At 49.0% G+C, this 19477-nt stretch overlaps 1 protein-coding gene across 1 annotated transcript in view; it reads left to right on the top strand.

The window, feature by feature from the left end:
* LOC142588552 (trypsin-like) overlaps window positions 1–19477 on the top strand; it is a 477136-nt gene that overhangs the window by 163136 nt on the left and 294523 nt on the right. The window lies entirely within an intron of this gene.

The raw sequence follows: 19477 nt of genomic DNA, 5'->3' as shown, positions 1-19477 counted from the left end.
TTATATTTGGCGCAACCATGCATCACGTAGTACCATGCCGGAGATGAGGAACAACCTTCGAAATGGTCGCCGCCGCGGGACGCGTTCTCGGTCGTCATGGCATGGAAGGCAAGAAATCCTGAGCCCTATATTGACGAGCGGAATATGAAGCTCAATATGAAAAACTGTCACTTCGAAAAGTGATTGTGACAGTTCGCAACTGACAAGTCCCTTGCAAATCACACGAACGAAAGCATCGCTGGGCATATGACGCGGTAACTACGAGTGTAATCATCACAAACCAAGCAACATGGGCAGCTAATGTATTGCTGTGCTAGCAAAAAGTGTGGGCTAATGCTGGTCACAGAGTTCAGTTAGTATTGACTAAGCCAACGAGTCAATAATAACCTGTGCTAAGTCAGCTGTGCTAGCAGCATTATAAAGTCACTATAGGGCGCCCTTGTCAGCAACAACTTACGACAAGAACCGCTCGAAGACGTCACATGATGCGGTTGTGAATTTGTCAATGTTCCGAATGCATAATTCCAAAGATGGTATCGACTCAGAATACTGGACCACTATGCGTGCGCTCCGCGGAAGAGCGCATTTATATCTGTTTCTGAGCAAACCCAGCCTAGCGATGGGACAGGGCTGTTTCTTAAGCAGCGCTCTTGTTCGTTTATTGCTGACTTTCAGGAGAAAACACGGCTGCTGCATTCAGCAGATCCTACGCCTTCTGGCCCATCCATTGTGCCTTTAACCATCCATGGTATGACGAAGTGCCAAATGCAGCTATCAAAATATTCGCGCAGAAATCAAGTACGATAATTATCCCAGCATGCCAACAGCCAAAACACGTTATATGTTAAACTTCTACTACAGACCTTTCAGACCTACTACACTTCTAAAAAACTTCTGCTACATTCCTACATGTAAGGGAGAATAGTCTAGAGGAATTTCAGATCCCACAAGTAACGCTAGAAGAAGTAGAGAAAGCCTTGGGAGCTATGCAAAGGGGGAAGGCAGCTGGGGAGGTTCAGGTAACAGTAGATTTGTTGAAGGAGGGTGTGCAGATTGTTCTATAGAATCTGGCCACCCTGTATAGGCAATGCCTCATGATTTCGAGCGTACCGCAATCTTGGAAGAACGCTAACATAATACTAATCCATAAGAAAGGCGACTCCAAAGACTTGAAAAATTATAGACCGATTAGCTTACTGTCCATTGCCTACAAAGTATTTACTAAGGTAATCGCAAATAGAATCGGGAACACCTTAGACTTCTGTCAACCAAAAGACCAGGCACGATTCCTTAAAGGCTACTCAAGAATAGACCATATTCACACTATCAATCAGGTGATAGAGAAATGAGCGGAATATAACCAACCCTTATATATAGCTTTCATTGATTGCAAGAAAGCGCTTGATTCAGTCGAAACCTCAGCAGTCATGGAAGCACTACGGAATCAGGGTATAGACGAGCCGTATTTGAAAACACTGAAACATATCTATAGCGGTTCCACAGCCACCGTAGTCCTGCATAGAGCAAGCAACAAAATCCCAATAAGAAGGACGTCAGGCAGGGACATATGATCTCTCCGATGCTACTCACAGCGTGTTTACAGGAGGTATTCAGAGACCTGGATTGGGAAAAATTGGGGATAAGAGTTAATGGAGAATACCTTAGTAACTTGCGATACACTGATGATATTACCTTGCTTAGTAACTCAGAGGGTGAATTGCAATCCATGCTCACTGACCTGGAGAAGCAAAGCAGAAGGATGGGTCTAAAAATTAATCTGCAGAAAACTAAAGTAATGTTTAAAAGTCCCGGAAGAGAACAGCAGTTTACGATAGATAGCGAGGCACTGGAAGTGGTAAGGGAATACATCTACTTAGGACAGGTAGTGACCGCGGATCCGGATCATGAGTCTTAAATAATCAGAAGAATAAGAAGGGGCTGGGGCGCGTTTGGCAGGCATTCTCAGGTCATTGAACAGCAGGTTGCCATTATCCCTCAAGAGAAAAGTGTATAATAGCTCTGTGTCCCCAGTACTCACGTACGGGGCAGAAACCTAGAGGCTTACGAAAAGGGTTCTACTTAAATTGAGGACGGCGCAACGAGCTATGGAAAGAAGAATGATGGGTGTAACGTTAAGGGATAAGAAAAAAGCAGATTGGGTGAGGGAAAAAACGCGAGTTAATGATAGCTTAGTTGAAATAAAAAAAAACAAATGTGGGCATGGACAGGACATGTAATGAGGCGGGAAGATAACCGATGGTCGTTAAGGGTTACGGACTGGATTCGATGGGAAGGGAAGCGTAGCGGGGGGGCAGTAAGTTAGGTGGGCGGATGAGATTAGGAAATTTGCAGGGTCAACATGGCCACAATTAGTACATGACCGGTGTAGTTGGAGATGTATGGGAGAAACATTTGCCCTGCAGTGGGCGTAGCCAGGCTGATGATGATGATGACGACACACCTTTCGATCTAGCCCTCTGGACACTAGACGCGTTCTGGCGCTGCTGGCGTCAAGTAGCGAACCATAAAAGCTTACGGATCACGGGATCTCAGAAAAACGTTCAATTTTCGAGCAGCCTGTAACAGTAGCTAATAATACCGAACATCCCAATGTTGTTCAAATATAGTGGTAGAGGCTGTAAATGCGAATGCTAGAATGTATTTTGAGGCTGCGCAGATATTTGACTTTTTCTCGGATTTCTTGTTGCGTAAAAGTTTGCGGTTGGGTGTACATGCTTTCTTAGTGTCGCATACAAAGTGACCGAAGTTGTCGGGGAAGAGGTTCATTGAAAAGTGGTTCACACCTAGTGGGAGTTGTCTACATGAACTGATCACATATTAGCTTCAGTACAAGCGAGCAGTTTAAGGCCGCATGGCCTTCAAGATTGACTCATATTGTTAATGGGATAGATAGAAAGCTAGCCAGGCACAAGGAAACCTGGTCGGACAATGCCAAGAATTATATTTGCAATGAAAGATCGCCTAAAGCAGTAGAAAACCTACACTTCGAGGCCTAAAGCTGGCTTGCCATAAAGCATTTTTGCGCACACCACAGTAAAAATAGAACCTTCAACGAGACCTCCTGCAGGGTGCGTGGTGACAGCCATGACAGGAGCCACAGCAGAAATCGCTGTATAGTACTGTCCAAACAACCAAGACACGACGGACCCAGAACTGCAGGCATGTGGGTGGACACACCACTTATGTAACCCTGAAGTGGATGTTTACCCGGCTTAATACTGAAACAGACGTAAATATTTTGCTAAAATAGATACTTCCGTAAGCCTAACTATTCCGATTGTGATAAATAAGGACTTCGCGTGGCGAGAGAATTGCAATGCCTAATAATTATGACTCGTGCCCTCGAACACGGCGCACCTGTCCAGCAATGAATGGGTGCTTGACTGGTCAGGACTTTTAATACCAGCTCAGATTATGTCGAATGTCAGGCGGTAATTCTTGCCCCAGCATGAAAACATTTGAGTGAAGAACGACGTTGTAGGAAGACGTGACTGCGGCCCACGAGCGGTGCCGTCGTCCCTTCATTTGGACGGGCGAAGGCGGCATGCGCGGCGGCGGCTGCGACGACCAGTGTAGCAGGCATCTAGGAGAACATACATAAAATCTATCCGGATACTTACACCAACGCTGCCTGCCACGATTGTGGAGATATAGCCACGTTAGACCATATGCTCTGGCGGTGTGCCCGGTCGCGTTCTATAATCGCTAACAGCTCGGCCAGATGGGAGGCGGTTCTCCGCAGCCCTCTTCTGGCTGACCAACTCTGGGCTGTCCAGCAGGCCCACGATGAGGCCGAGAGGCTCGGCCTTTCGTTTCCTTCGTAGGAGCGGCCCGCTTCGTGAAGACTCACGATCTGCAGGACTTCTTTAAAGTTTCACCATACCATACCATCTAGAAGAACACTGCGCATGCCCTGCTTACGCATCGAGTTCGGGCTGCGCGACGTCACTCTTGCAGCCGACACGAAGGCTGAGAGCGCGACGGTAGCGTCGCCGCGCTGCGGTGTCAGCGGCCGCTACAGCACCCTCCGCCCAGACGGAAGGGCGGTAAGGCGAGTTAGTGAAACCGAGTTTCAGTTTCAATTGGTGAGTCGAGTAATATGGAAGCGAGGGGGACCAGTAAATTTAGCTGCTGGCTGCGAGTGGTGCTGTGGACGTTTTCTCGGATTGTGAAGGCACATGCCTCTGCAGCAGTTCACGTAGGCCATGTGAGGCGAACGAGGACCAGGCGTTGTCAATGGTGGACACAACTCACAAGTTTGATCGTCACGCTTTCGTAGACGCGTGAGCACTGGTCGATTTAGCCTGTTAGCATCTGGCATTGCCCGACTTGCGGTCGACGTCGGAAGTTGCAGACTTCAGCAACATCACCCATGTTACAGAATGGTCTGATGCGCGCAGGCGTGGGCTTAGGTCTTACCACGGTTAATGGCCTTGGGCGCGAGTTGTGCTCCAGACAGCAGGAAAGGCGTCGTTGGTCGAAGCTCGATGACGTCACTGCGTTGGTTGGCGAACGTCTATGAATGACGGAGCAGTAGCAGCCGATTCACGCTGTTTGGCGTGCTCCTATGCGGGCGCGACGCGAAATGCAGGATAATGTTGTGGATGCGACATCAGGGTTCGCGTCGCGGGATAGTGGTGTCAGTCTATCTCCCTTATCCGTGTCACCACGATTATTCATTGCCTGCAGTGTCTGATTTGCCTTCTCGAAAGTGTAATAGCGCACGAAGACGAGAACGAAGAGAGTGAACAGGATGAGGCGCTTACTCACAACTGAAAGAAAAGCGCCTCGTCCTGTCTACTCTCTTCGTCCTCATCTTTGTGCTCTGTTGCAGTTCCAAGATGCAAGTAAACCAACTAGCCCAGTTTTCTATTCTGTTACTGATTTGTCAGACGTGTCGTAAGAGGGGCTTGACAGTAAGTCGGCCAAAGGAGAGGATGGGCAGCGCAGGGGGGAAGGGATGGAGACCGCTGCTGCAGCTGCGCCACTGTCAAGCAGCTGCCTTGGTAGAGCTGGTACGTCAGAGGTAGTGGCGTCGGCAAGGTGCAGAGGTCGTGATGACTTGGAGGCTGTTTATGTGGACAGTGTGGGCGGTTTGGGTGGAGGGCGAAGGTCGGGGGCCGAGTGGCAGGTGCGATAGTGTTGGAGACAAGCTTTTTCAGGTGCGGTGCGGGAGCCGGCGTTCGTTTGGCGCTGTCACGTGCCGTCATGGTGGCGAGATAGGCGACCAAGTGGCCGGTGTCATAGTCGTACCGATACCTTTGACGAGAACATTGTGCGCGTAGTCGCAGAAAAGACACTGCTGGGTGAAGTCTGAGAGAGGGGGCTGCTCGGTATCTTGGCAGGTCGGGGAAGATGGCTGTCCTGATGATGACGGCATACGGGTGCAGTAAGAGACGCACTTCGCTTGGTCGTGAGGTTGTTGGAAGCGGTGAGTCGAGTATCGTGGCGTCAGTCTCTCAGGAAAAGGGTGGTACGTAGTACCGTAGAAGTTCAGCACGGCCTGTCATAGCTCATCGTAGGGGCGCGCGCCAGACGATGGAACGCTGAGGGAGAGCCCAGGATCCAGTGGGAGAAAGTCGAGGAGTACCTCGTGCTTGAGCTCCTCGATCCTTATGTTATTCAGCACCAAACTTCGAGATCCATGCCCCAACGTAGTGGGGCCGAAACAGCGGTAGTAGTGGGCTGAACCGTTTCCCGGGTCGCTACTGTAGGAAGTCATGACGGCGGTCCACGAGTGCCGTCGTCCACACATTTATTTCGGTAGAAGGCGTCGACTGGAACGGCGGCTACAGTTACCAGTGCAGCCGGATCCACGCGTCCCCTCCTTGTGCATCGCGAACAAGCCGCCCAACCCTATTCTCTTATTTTGCAGCCCGCCCCTGAGAGCGCCGATCACAGCGTCCCGCGTTACGGCGCCGGTGAACGCTACAAAGTAATCACATGTCTCATTGTTTGAATGATGGAGACACCCACGCAACTGAGGACTGACAGATGTGCTAATTAGGTATGAACTCGCAGGGGCGTCTGTGTCAGCAGGCGTTTGGTGTGTTGCGACACCACGCACCCGAGCACACGAGGGTTGGACCCTCCCACGCGTAGCCGTGCGTGGCTTAGCCGTGTCCGGGGAAAAGGGGATCGTGGGGGTTGAGCCAATGCCGGGTGTTTGGATCTTTACGGCCCCCCGGCAGCGGCAACACACCTCTTTGGCCTCGGCTTCACGTAGATGGCACCCCCGGACTGACCCACCCGGAGGAAATCGGTAGTTGCCTTTTCCTGTCTCTCTCTCCCTCCAGCCTTCGTCTGTCTCTGACTTTTCATCTTTCCTATCTTCTCCTAGCTCACGCTTACTTGCCATTTTTCCAGGCAGCAAGGGTTAACCTTGTGTGAATAGCCAGCCTAGGTTATCTCATATTTGGTTATAGTGATAACGTACAGCTGGTGCTTACAGAACCTGTTTTTTACAGTCCCTGTAGCGTCCCCTTGTAGGGCTCCATGGTGGGTGGCTGGCGTTATTGCCGAAAATTACATTATTCTACGGCTAGTTCCTTCCCTCCCCTCCCAGATCGCCCTCAGAAAAGAGGGCGCACCGAAGATGTATTTCAGTTCATTGGATGCCAAAGACCCAACTTCCCACGATTTCACGTCATTCACTCGGAAAAGTCAGATGCACAAGTACGCGCAATCTCCCCATTTCTAGTATCAAAGTCTTTAACTGAGGCCCTTGGTCCAGGTTACAAGGCGACAAGGATGGCAAGTGGAGATCTCCTCTTGGAGCACCAGGATCTGAAACAATTTAAAAGGTTATCCAGTCTCGTGTCATTTGGGGACGTTCAAGTGACAGTGACTCCGCACCGAACTATGAACACTACCCGCGGCGTTGTCTCAGACGATGACTTGCTTCACCTGACAGACGCAGAGCTCTTGGAGGGCTTTAGTGAGCAGAATGTTGTCAATGTGAGAAGAATAAAGATGAGGCGGGATGGTAAAGAGATTGCAACCAAACACCTAGTACTAATCTTCAATTCAAGTGTCCTACCCGAGTCAATCGAGGCCGGGTACATAAAGCTCCGTGTTAGGCCGTACGTGGCAAATCCACTGCGATGTTTCAAATGCCAGCGCTTCGGCCACAGTTCGCAGAGCTGCCGCGGCCGCCAAACATGTGCGAAATGCAGTGCCCACGAACACACCACTGAAGCTTCTGCGAACGCTCTCCACTGTGTAAACTGTGATGGGGAGCACGCCGCGTACTCGCGGTCGTGCCCTTCCTGGAAAAAAAGAAAAGGAAGTTGTTACAATCAAACTCAAGGAAAACATAACTTTCAAAGAGGCACGCAGGCGGGTATCATACCTGCCCAAGAAAACCTTTGCCGATGTGGCGCGCCAGGGGGCAGCGTCACAACGGCCTTCGGCGGCTGTCCGACACACAAGCAGCGAGTCGGCAGCTACGCCATCTGCCCCCGCGGCGGTTGCAGCTAGCGCTGCTCCGTCAACCGAGGAGAAGGGACCATCGACCCCGAAGGTGGGCGCAGCCGAGGCTGCCCAAACCTCCCAGGTCCTTTCCAGCGCTGGCAACGGCCGGCGCAGCCAAATCCCCCAGGGAGTCCCATCGACCTCCGGGCTGGTGGGCGCAGGGGTCTTGCCCTTGAAGGCGGATCTCTCCCTGGTAACTTCTCGCTTGCAAGAGCACGAGTCCGGCGCCTCACAAGAGGCAATGGACACTACACCTAACCTCAAGGGGCGCCAAGCGCCTAAGGAGCGGCGAGGCTCCCTCGAACGCTCCAGAAAGGGCAGAGCCCCCGTTACAGGGCCTCGAAAGAGCTCTATAACCTAAGGCATCACCTCCGTTTCCATACACACAGCACTTATTTACTTTCAATATGTATACACAAATTATTCAATGGAACATTAGAGGTCTTCTTAGGAACCTTGATGACTTGCAAGAGCTTATACAAAAGCACAATCCAAAAGTGCTGTGTCTACAGGAAACACACTGAAAACCACAACACACAAACTTTCTCCGACCGTATGTCAAGTTCCGCACAGATCGCGATGATGCTGTCGTATCATCAGGCGGTGAAACCATTTTTATTCATAAAAGCATCTCCTGTCAGCGTTTACAGCTACAAACGCCCCTTGAAGCAGTGGCGGTTCGAACTGTTCTTCTAAATAAACTTGCCACGATTTGCGCGCTTTACGTACCCCCACACTACAAATTAACGAAACATGAATTCCAATCCTTTATTGATCAATTGCCAGAAGCTTATATTGTTCTTGGCGATTTCAATGCGCACAGCTCCCTGTGGGGCGACTCTCGTATAGATGCGCGAGGTCGTCTTGTTGAACAGTTCCTTTTTTCTTCTGGTGCGTGCCTTCTGAATAAGAAACCCACTTATTACTGTCTTGCAAACAATACCTTTTCTTCAATTTATCAGAGCATAATTTCTCCGTCTATACTGCCTGAACTCGAATGGGAAGTTACGAACAATCCCTACGGAAAGCGACCACTTCCCCATACTATTAAGAACACTTAAAGAAAATGAATATCCACCACAGGCTCCTAGGTGGAAGATGGACACTGCAGACTGGGAGAAATGCCGAAACTTAACTACTATATCATGGGATGACATGTCTTCTTTAGAAATCGATGCTGCTGTGGAGTACTTCACAGCCTTCATAATAGATGCCGCATCTAAATGCATACGTGAAGTGAGTGGCTCGGCATGCAAACGGCATGTCCCGTGGTGGAACGATGAATGCAGAATCGCACGTAGGAATCAGAACAAAGCGTGGGGGTTGCTACGCGTTTCGCCCACTGCAGAAAATCTTGTCAACATTAAGAAAGTAAAGTCCCAAGGCAGGAGATCCCGCCGACAGGCTAGAAGAGAAAGTTGGGAGAAGTTTTTATCGAGTATAAACTCTTATACAGATGAGGCCAAAGTATGGAACAAGGTAAATAGAATTAGAGTGCGACAAACATATTCAATCCCTCTGGTAAGTACACACGGCGATACACTGCAAGATTAGGCAGACTCACTTGGGGAGCACTTTGAGCAAGTGTCGAGCTCAACGCACTATTCCCAATCCTTTCTTAAACATAAAGAAATAGTAGAGCGTAAGCCAATCATACGAAAGTCCAGGCAGAATGAACCGTACAACCGGCCTTTCGGTATTGCCGAGTTGAGAGCTGCCTTGAACACATGTAAAAGCACTGCACCGGGACCTGACAGAGTCATGTATGACAGGATCAGAAACCTGCGTACTGACGCACAAGTTACACTTACACTTTTCAATACTATTTGGGCTTCGCGATACCTCCCATCCACATGGAAAGAAGCGATTGTAGTTCCTGTTGATAGCAGGGAAAAGACCCTTCCTTGGCATCAAGTTATCGTCCGATAGCACTAACAAACTGTATGTGTAAGATTTTTGATAAAATGATAAATCGCAGACTTATACATTTCCTTGAGCTCAACAATATGCTCGATCCTTATCAGTGTGGATTCAGAGAAGGGCGGTCGACAACCGATCATCTGGTGCGCATTGAAGTAAATATCCGCGATGCATTTATACATGGACAGTATTGCCTATCGATATTCCTTGACATGGAAAAAGCTTATGACACGGCATGGAGTTACGGGATCTTGCGAGACCTGTCGGAGATGGGCATCCGTGGAAATATGCTGAACATAATTGAAAGCTATTTGTCGGATCGTAGCTTCCGCGCGAGAATCGGCAACGTATTGTCGCGACCTTTTATGCAGGAAACAGGTGCACCCCAGGGAGGAGTACTCAGTTTCACTCTCTTTATCGTTAAAATGTACACACTTCGTCCTTCACTGCCAGCGGCCAATTTCTATTCCGTCTACGTAGATGATATACAGATAGGTTTCAAATCTTGCAACCTTACAGTGTGTGAAAGACAGGTACAGCAGGGCTTAAACAAGGTGTCCAAGTGGGCAGACCAAAATGGATTTAAAATCAACCCGCAGAAAAGCTCTTATGTTGTGTTCACAAGAAAGAGAGGCCTGGTACCTGATCCCTGTGTAGAACTGGGTGGACAACAAATTCCCTTCAAGAAAGAGTCAAATTTCTAGGTGTTATTCTCGACTCCAGGCTCACTTTCATTTCGCACATAAAATATCTCAAAGAAAAATGTCTAAAAACCATCAACTTACTTAAAGTTCTATCACACACTACATGGGGTAGCAACAGGAGGTGCCTCCTAAATCATTACAGGAGCCTAGTTAGATCAAGATTAGATTATGGTGCCGTAGTATATCACTCTGCTGCACCAAGTGCGCTAAAGATGTTGGACCCCGTTCATCATCTGGGTATCCGCCTGGCCAGTGGCGCATTTAGAACAAGCCCGGTGGAAAGTCTTTATGCAGAGTCAGACGAGTGGTCACTACATTTTCAGAGAACGCACGTCAGCTTTACCTATTTTCTCAATGTGCGCTCCAATAAAGAACATCCGTGTTTCAAAACTATTAACAACTTGACGTGTGAAACACTTTTTCATAATAAACCCTCTATGAGACTTCCTTTCTCACTGCGTGCAAGAGCACTTAGCACGGAAATGGATGTCCCTGTTCTCGAACATCGCCTAATGCCTCCAGCTAAGCTACTACCGCCCTGGGAGTGGCAGGTGATAGACTGTGACGTATCCTTTGTAAAGGTCACAAAGCACGCACCTGACCTCGAAATCGCTATGCATTTCCGTGAACTTCAATCGAAGTACAGCTGCTCCGAATACTACACAGACGCGTCAAAATCACATGCTGCTGTATCTTATGCTGCTGTTGGTCCCTCTCTTTCTAAATCTGACTTATTGAACCCGCAAACAACTATCTTTACTGCAGAAACCTATGCAGTACTGTCTGCAGTAAAACATATACAGAAATTAAAACTCGACAGAGCAATTGTATACACAGACTCGCTAAGTCTTGTAAAAGCATTCATTTTATTACAAAAGCTAAAAAATCCTGTTTTCATTGAACTTTACTCCCTCTTATGCAGTATTTATCTATCACATATACATGTAGTGATATGCTGGTTACCTGGCCGTAGAGGTATCGAGGGTAATCGAGGGTATCGAGGGCTGATAACATGGCCACATCACTCACATCACTAAACACTTTTCATACAGCTGCTGTTCCTGTCACAGATCTGAAGCCTTTCTTGCGCACGAAACTGCGACAACACTGGCAACGCATGTGGAACGCAGAAATAAACAATAAACTACACGTTATAAAGCCACAGTTAGGTGTTTGGCCCTCCCCAACAAAATCACGGCGAACAGATGTCCTTTTCTGCCGCCTCAGAATAGGGCACACATTTGGCACTCACAATTTTCTTCTTACTGGAGATGAACCGCCAACCTGTGGTCGATGTGGTGAGAGGCTGACCGTCCTCCACGTGTCGCAAAGCCGAATCTGAAAGAAAGAAACATTTTCCTCTTGCATATCGTTATTGCATACCTCTTCACCCAGCTATATTTCTTGGTAAGGAACCATTTTTCAACACCAACGTAGTCCTCAATTTTTTAAATAAAGTTGTCCTACATGTTATGAGCCCAATAAATCCGTAGCGCATCCTCTTTCCAGAGGATGCCGCTGTCATAGTTGTTTTATATAGCACGTGCATCCAGGCCCTTGTGTCGCAAGGGCTCTAACGAGGCTATGGTGCTCAAGTGAATTTTAGGAACTTATGAAATTTTTCATATCGTATCATTATATTGAAATGCACCTCGATGCTCATAGTACGCGTCAATTGTCATCGCCATAATTTTGTTACTTGTACATTTTACGCACTTTACAGCGACTATATTTTATGCCCCTTTAAAGCCACGTCACATCAACTCCATAGAACCCATCACTCCACTGCGAAATCATTACCACTTGCATGGCGCTCTATTGCCATACTTGGCCCTTGCGCCAATAAAAACCATACATTCATTCATTAGGTATGAAGAAATTGACCACACCATATGCGCCTTAATAGATATGACTGAATACTTATAGTACATACTTCAGTCCCTGAACATCTATTTGAACTTAGTCGCATGACTATTATGTGAAATAGAGCCTCCAGGATATGTTATGAAACAAAATATCGAAAGAAGCAAGAGCTGCAACAAACAACCCTCAACGTGGCATCTTGCGCCGCCTGCAACCATCGTTTCCATAGATGACATGGTGAGCCTCTGCAGGGATTACTGGGAAATGAAAACGCAAGCAGAGCTATATTCATTCCCTAGACCTTTGTTTGAAAATATGATCAACGATATCGCAGGGTGCCAGTGGTGCTCAAGAATAATTAGCGCAGAATGTTGGCGTAGTTGGTGCTGATGCATTTGCTTTTGGCATAGTTAGTTGCGCTGGCAAGACTAATGTAAAAAAGTTTGGACAGGACAGTGCGCTAGTGTCCTCTGGGCTGTCTGAGCGCACCTGACAGCCGGACAGAGCGCTCTGTCCTGTGCCATCTTTTTGCCGTTAGTCATGTTAGCGCTAGTAAATATGTCACAGCAAATGCTCAAGAATGAACATGTGCCAAGATCATTGGCAGGTACCTCTGCAGGAAATTTTCAAGGAGTACATGATCTTTATAACAACTTCCTACTACTTTGAATGAAACCACGTGCCATTCGGTATGAAGGCTGGAGCAACACCATAACGAGATTAGGAATGCCCAAGTAGGTCACCTGACAATTGATTGTAGGTATTGTAAGGACACATCAAACTTTACCGCATGGTCGGCTTTTACAAGATGTGGCGAAGTAGGTGAGGTCGATAGCTGTGGCTAGAAAAAACGTTCAGCAGAAGACCGTTGCGTGAGCATAACAAATATCTCATTATCATAGAAAAAAGTCAGTATCTGTGTTTTTTTGCGCAATATATTTGTTGGAATTGGCGGTTTGATGTTTGCCGGCCTCTCTGGACAGAGTCGTTATTACGCCTTTTGCTTGAATATGCCAAACCCTCACGCCGACAATTTCCCTCTAGTTCCTTCCTCTCATGGGGAGGTGAACTTGGCGGTTGCAATTGTCTCCGGCAGGTCACGACAAACTTCAGATTTTCTTATGATGAGGTCCATGAAGCGGACGGAGAGCTTTATAGGTGAACTGGCACTTTGACAACTTCACGGTGATCCTAGATGAGTGGATTGCCTCTACTACTGCCCCAAGTCGCCAAAAGGTTATATAGTCAAAATTATAGGCAGGGATGGGGACATTATTAAAGCAGATTAGAAAGGTCTGGAACTGGGCTGGAAATTTTGCACCTGCCGAGTAAAGTCAGAATGGCAAGAATTGATGGATGTCAAGTGGTACGATAAACTTGGTCTTGTTTAGGCCATTAACCATTACTTGGACTAGCTAGTTGTGAAGGCCATAGATGTAAAAAACCTTAGCATTGCAGGTCTGCCCAGAGCATTGTTTTTTCGTGGGAGTATATGTCCTTCATTGCGACTTTGTTTAGGCAAGAATAATCGTTGCAGAGAGTTTCATATTTATTCTTTATTAAAACACCATAGGAAGCTAAATTATTTTGGACGCGTGGATGAATTCATCAAAAAGCATTTCATTCATTTGGTGTTTTATTATCTCTCGTTCTCATGCAGAACTTGTTACAGGCTTTGACGAACCAGTTCAGGCAATTAGCTTATTATCCAATGCTTCCAATCGGTACCTCTTGATCTCGAGTGACAAAGAAAAGCAGTATTTTGTTTGTTGGAAGATATTTTGGTGCTTTTGCTGTTTATGCATGAGAAGTCTTCAGCTGATGTTGAAAGATGGGTTAGAAAATAGGGTCCCCGAGGTGGATGCGGTAAAATTTGAGTGGTCCAACACGTGCCTAGCTTCCATAATTTTTTAGAAGTGTATGTGATCATCGTACCTTCGCTACAGTGTTCGTTTTGCTCGCTAAAGTTATCGCCTTCATATTGTTAAGTGAAGGAAGAGTCAGTAAGACGAGCAACTATTTGCAGGTTACATTTACAACAGCGGTTGCAGCGCTCACCGGTTAGATTCACAGCGCGAGCCCAGTTCGTTCTTCCTCCTCTTTTCTCAAGTGATGGCGCCAGCGAAGCCTCGTTCAAACAAGCAAATAGCACACGCATGTAGCATAATCCCCCGGCGACAGCAGCGACGTCCCGGAGCGCCTAAATGTCATCACTGCGAGGGTGATACTACTTCTGTCGTGTAGCGTGCACGACATCACTGGACGGGGAACCAGATGGGCCGTCAGGGGCGATCTCGTAGGTGACGGGAGTCACGGCACGAAGCCCTCGGTATGGGCATGTGTAACGAGACAGCAGTTTTTTTTTTTTTTTGACAGGCCAACTTGAAGAGACGGAGACCATAGAAGCACCAAAGAACCAAGCGGGAAGTGCACGTCTCGGTGTCGCTGGTCTTGCAAACGCCTTTGACTGTCTTGGGATTTCAGAAGGCGGTCACGGGTAATTTCCCTTGCGTGGGCACAGCGGGCGATGCCGTCAAGTGCATATTCAGTAGTCGGTGCGGCGTGATAAGGGAGGGTTGTGTTGAGGGGCAGTGATGGTTCTCGGCCGAACAGATGGAAAAATGGGGAATAACCGGCTGTGTCATGGCGCGAGGAATTATAAGCAACTGTGACAAACGGTAGAGCCAGGTCGCAGTCAGTGTGGTCCGAAGAGGCATATTTCACGAGCATGTCTGCGGGAGTGTGATTTAGAGGCTCCGTGCGGCCATTTGCTTGCAGATAGTCAGACGTGGATAGCTTGTGCCTCGCCTCACAGGACCGCAGGATGGCCGCGATAACTTTTGATAGGATCCTCCGGCCACGGTCTGTGACAAGTTGTCGCTGAGCTCCATGTAATAAAATCACGTCACGTTGAAGAAAATCGGCGACATGATTGGCGCAAATTGCAGGAAGCGCTCGGGTGATGGCCTAGCGCGTAGCGTAATCCGTGGCCAAAGTGGTCCACCTGTTCCCAGAGGTAGCAAGAGGAAAAGGGCCAAGTAAATCCAAACTAACCCGAAAGAATGGTTCCGCGGAAATGTCGAGTGGTTGAAGGTACCCATCAGGGAGCGTCGATGGTGTCTTGCGTCGCTGGTATTTCTAAGACGCAGCTACGTATCTTCGAACGGAGCGAGTAAGCCCTGGCCAAAAGAAGCGTCGGCGGACCCGGTCCTAGGTACGTGACACAACCACGTGACCGGCAGCGGGGAGGGCGTGAAGTTCGTGAAGAACAGCCGAGCGAAAGTGTTTAGGGATCACAAGGAGTAATGCAGGGCCATCAGGGTCAACGTTGTGGTGGTAGAGTACACCATTTTGAATTGTGAATAAGCGAAGGGAACGGTCACCAAGTGACGATTTCAGGCGATCAGTGATGATAGGCATGGACGGGTCGCGGAGCTGCAGGTCGGTGACATAGGGAAGTGGAAAAACAGAGAGAACACAGGCGTCGGTGTCAGCATCAGACGTGGAGGTCGCGTCTTCGAATGGGTAGCGAGAGAGGCCAATTACGTCCTAGTGTTGGTGTCCCGACTTGTAAGTGACTGTGTAGGGGTGTTCTTGTAGTCGGAGGGTCCAACGACTGAGCCGGCCAGTAGGATCCTTGAGAGACGAAGGCCAACAGAGCGCAGTATGGTCTCTGATTACTGAGAAGGGCTTGCCACATAAATATGGGCGGAACTTTGAAGCAGCCGAGACGAGAGCAAGACATTGGTTATAACACACTAACAGGCTATAACACACTGCTATCCATGTTGGCGTTGCGATAAGATGGCGCCGATCCCATAAAAACTGGCATCGGTTCAGACCTCTGTGGGTGCGGACGGATCAAAGTGGGCCAAGACCGGTGGATTTGTGAGAATCATGACAAGGCGTGAGAATGCGGCAGCCAGAGGGGAAGCCCGCGTTAAAGGCGCGTCTTTCTTCGGGATTTCAGTGAGTGGTGGAGCGATTGCTGCGAATTCTTTCACAAACCCTCTCAAATAAGAACAGAGCCCCACAAAACTCCTGTCGTCATTGACCGACTGAGGGACAGAAAAAGCCGTTAATGCTCGAACATACCCCGGTTCGGGTTGTACTCCGGAAGCATCGACGCGGTGGCCCAGCACTGTAATTTGTCGGCGCCCGAAGTGGCACTTCGAAGAGTTTAATTGCAGCCCAGCCTTGCGGACGACATCAAGGATAGCTGCGACGCGCTCAAGGTGCGTCTCAAATGTAGGAGAAAACACAAGGATGTCGCCGAGGTAAAAAAGGAAAGTTAACCATTTGAAACCTTGGAGCAGAGAGTTGATCATCTGTTGGAATGTGGCGGGGGCATTGCATAAACCGTACGGCATAACCTTGAATTGGTAGAGGCTATCTGGAGTGACGAAATCGGTCTTTTCTTGGTCTTGCTCATCGACGGAAATCTGCCAATAATTATATCAAAGGTCGATGGACGAAACGTTTTTGGCACCGTGAAGACAACCAAGAGCGTCGTCGATTCGTGGTAAGGGGTAAACGTCTTTTTTTAGTAATTAAGGTTGAGTGTCGGCAATCAACGCAAAACCGCCACGTGCCATCTTTCTTTTTGACGAGTACGACCGGCAACACGCAAAGACTTGACGAGGCGTCAACAATGCCTCTGTCGAGCATCTTTTTTACTTACTGCTGAATAACTTGCCGCTCTGCCGTGGACACGTGATACGGTCGGCGGCGAGTGGGAACAGCATCACCAGTGTTTATCCGATGCTTAAGTCGGATCGACCAATCGACCAAGTCGGATCGACTTGTCGGATCGACTTAAGTCGGATCGACAAATCGACCAAGTGGTCGATTTTCAGTGTCAAATATGTCGCGGCAGGAAAGCAAAAGGCAATATAGAGCGGCTGCTTGTCAGGTGCGAAGTCCGGAGCCACCATGCGTCGAAATGGGCCGTCGAGGTTCAAGGCATCCTGCGGGTAATCGGAGGGTCTGGAGACGCGTCGGCTGCAAGAGTAGTGACGTGGTCGTCTGTCACTGACCGGAGCGCGGTCACCGCCATGCCTTCACGTAACACTTGCTTTGTCAAGCCAAAATTTATAACGGGGAGAGACATCGGATTAGCGCCAACGGTTACGACAGAGTGTGGCACAGAGATGTCGGGCGCCAGGAGGACATCCCGAACGGGTGCGACGACATAGTCGCCATCATACATGGTTGGCGTTGAGGACGACTCGACGAAGGTTAGGGCTTTTTGAGGTAAGCGAACAAACGCTGTAGTGCAGAACGTGTTCGGTTGTTCGGGGCAAACGTCTGAACAAACAGGAAGCTCGAGGCACAGCGTACCGGTGGAAAAGCCGATGAGGGCAGAATGCGTAGTCAGAAAGTCGAGCCTGAAGATTAGGTCATCAGGGTAACTTGTCAGCACGGTGAACATGACTCAAACTTGACGGCCAGCAATTCCTATGCGAGCAGTGCATATACCATTGACGGAACAGTTGCGCCGTTGGCGACGCGTACGGCTCGAGTGATGCAGGCGTAAGAAATTTTTGAGGCGACGACGTAGGTTAGAGCTCACTACGGACACTTGGGCTCCAGTATTAATTAATGCCGTCAAAGGAACTCCATCTACGTCTACTTCAATTAGGTTCGTGTTGGTGAGGAGCGTCAACGGAGGATTTCGACAGGACGAACGTGATGCAGCACTTCGTCCAAGAGCTGCATAGCCTAGTTTTCCGTCCGTCGGTTTGGCGAGGATAAGCGGCGAGGCTAGGGTGACGGGGAGCGACGGTGTTGAGGCGACGGCGACGCATGGTGGAGCGGCTGTCAGGAGCATCAAAAGTTGGGTACATACGGCAAGGTGAATAACGGCGAGCATCGGCGTATGGCGAGGAGCAGGGAATGAGCTCCAGTACGGCGCCATCCAGGTGGTGCGGCAGTGGCGAGATACATGACCAATGCGGTGGCAGCGGAAGCAGATCGGTTTGTCGTCTGCGGTTCGCCATTCAGCAGGATTGCGTGGTCTGGGAGCGAAATACTGGTCATTACAGGTTATGGACATTGGAATCGGTGCCGAATCAGGTCGGGAGACAGAGCAGGCGATAGGGATGCCAAGGTTTACAATTTCTTGCCGCTTAACTGCTTGAATAACGGAAATAGCGAGGGGCCGCTTGGTCAAAGGTACCGTCAGGGGGTCGTGGATGAAATCTCACGGCCAGCGATATGTGTGATTTCTTTTGATGTGGTCGTGTGGCGGTAAGAGCGGAGCAAGAGGACGTGGCAGGGGTGTTTGGGAGACGGGAAAACAGTGGGACGGATGCGGTTGCTTTTGGCTACCTCGAAGCGGCGGCATTCATTGACGATGGCGTCGACATTAGAAACGTCGTTATAGACGAGCAAATTAAAGGCGTCCTCCGTGAAGCCATTTAGGATATGGCCCATCTTGTCAACCTCGGTAATGCGCTCGTCGACGTTCCGGCAAAGCGCGAGCACTTCCTGTATGTAGGAGACATTCGATTAGGTCGACGACTGAACACGGGTGGCGAGCTCTTTTCGCGCAGCCTGTTGGCGACCTGACGGGTTGCCAACGGAACAGCTCCAGCTGGAGAGCTCGATCTCATGGGTGCAAAAGCAGACACGCGGTGTCCCGTCCAGGTAAAAGATCACATTGGCAATCATGATGGTAGGGTCCCAGTGCTGGTTTTGGCTGTCACGCACATACAAGTTGAGCCAGTCGTTGACGTCAACGTCATTTCGGGTGGAGAATTTCCCCCGATCACGGAGACTAGGAATCGTGGTTGGTGCCGCAGGTATAGGTAGCGACGGGGTGGTTCCATCGGAAGCTATGGCTGATAACACAACGGTGCGGCTGCTTCAGAGCTCCGTGGCGAGGACGGAGAACGTTTCACCTCCACCACAATGTTACCCGAGCGATGAGTCAGTAAGAAGGGACTCTATTTACAGGTTATATTTACAACAGCAGGTGCAGCGCTGACCGGTTAGGTTCATAGCGCGAGACCAGTTCGTTCTTCCTCCTCTTTTCTCGAGGGATGGCGCACACGTGTCTCGTTCAAACAAATACCACACGCGTATAGCAGTATTCCTTCAATGCCATCGAGGGATTTCCTCTTCGACGCAGATTTCACGGTCGAGCAGCAGATGACGGTTGTCAAAGGTGACAGTTTTTATCTTCATGGGTGATTAGGTGCAAAAGGAAATGATAACCCTAGAGCCAGCCAAGACGCTGACTTGATGTGTGGCCCTCGTATTCTAAAGCGTTAAGCAAGTGGACACTCAAGCTGTGTGAGAGAAAGGGTGTGGCAGTGCTACCCTTTGAGCTAAATGGTCACGGCGCTCCAATGACATCTCATGGGAATTCTTGACAAGCGCAGCATGTTCTGCAGCCAAGGCTGCAGAACTTGCTTCAGCTAGTACTAAACTTGGTATAGTGGAGGAAGAATTTCTAGAATATGGTGATTGAAAGATACGGAGGTTAGAGTCCT

The sequence above is a fragment of the Dermacentor variabilis genome, chromosome 7 (assembly GCF_050947875.1).
Source record: "Dermacentor variabilis isolate Ectoservices chromosome 7, ASM5094787v1, whole genome shotgun sequence".
Classification (NCBI taxonomy): domain Eukaryota; kingdom Metazoa; phylum Arthropoda; class Arachnida; order Ixodida; family Ixodidae; genus Dermacentor; species Dermacentor variabilis.
Note: the sequence above shows the minus strand (reverse complement) of the source record. Positions and strands in the feature narration are given on the sequence as shown.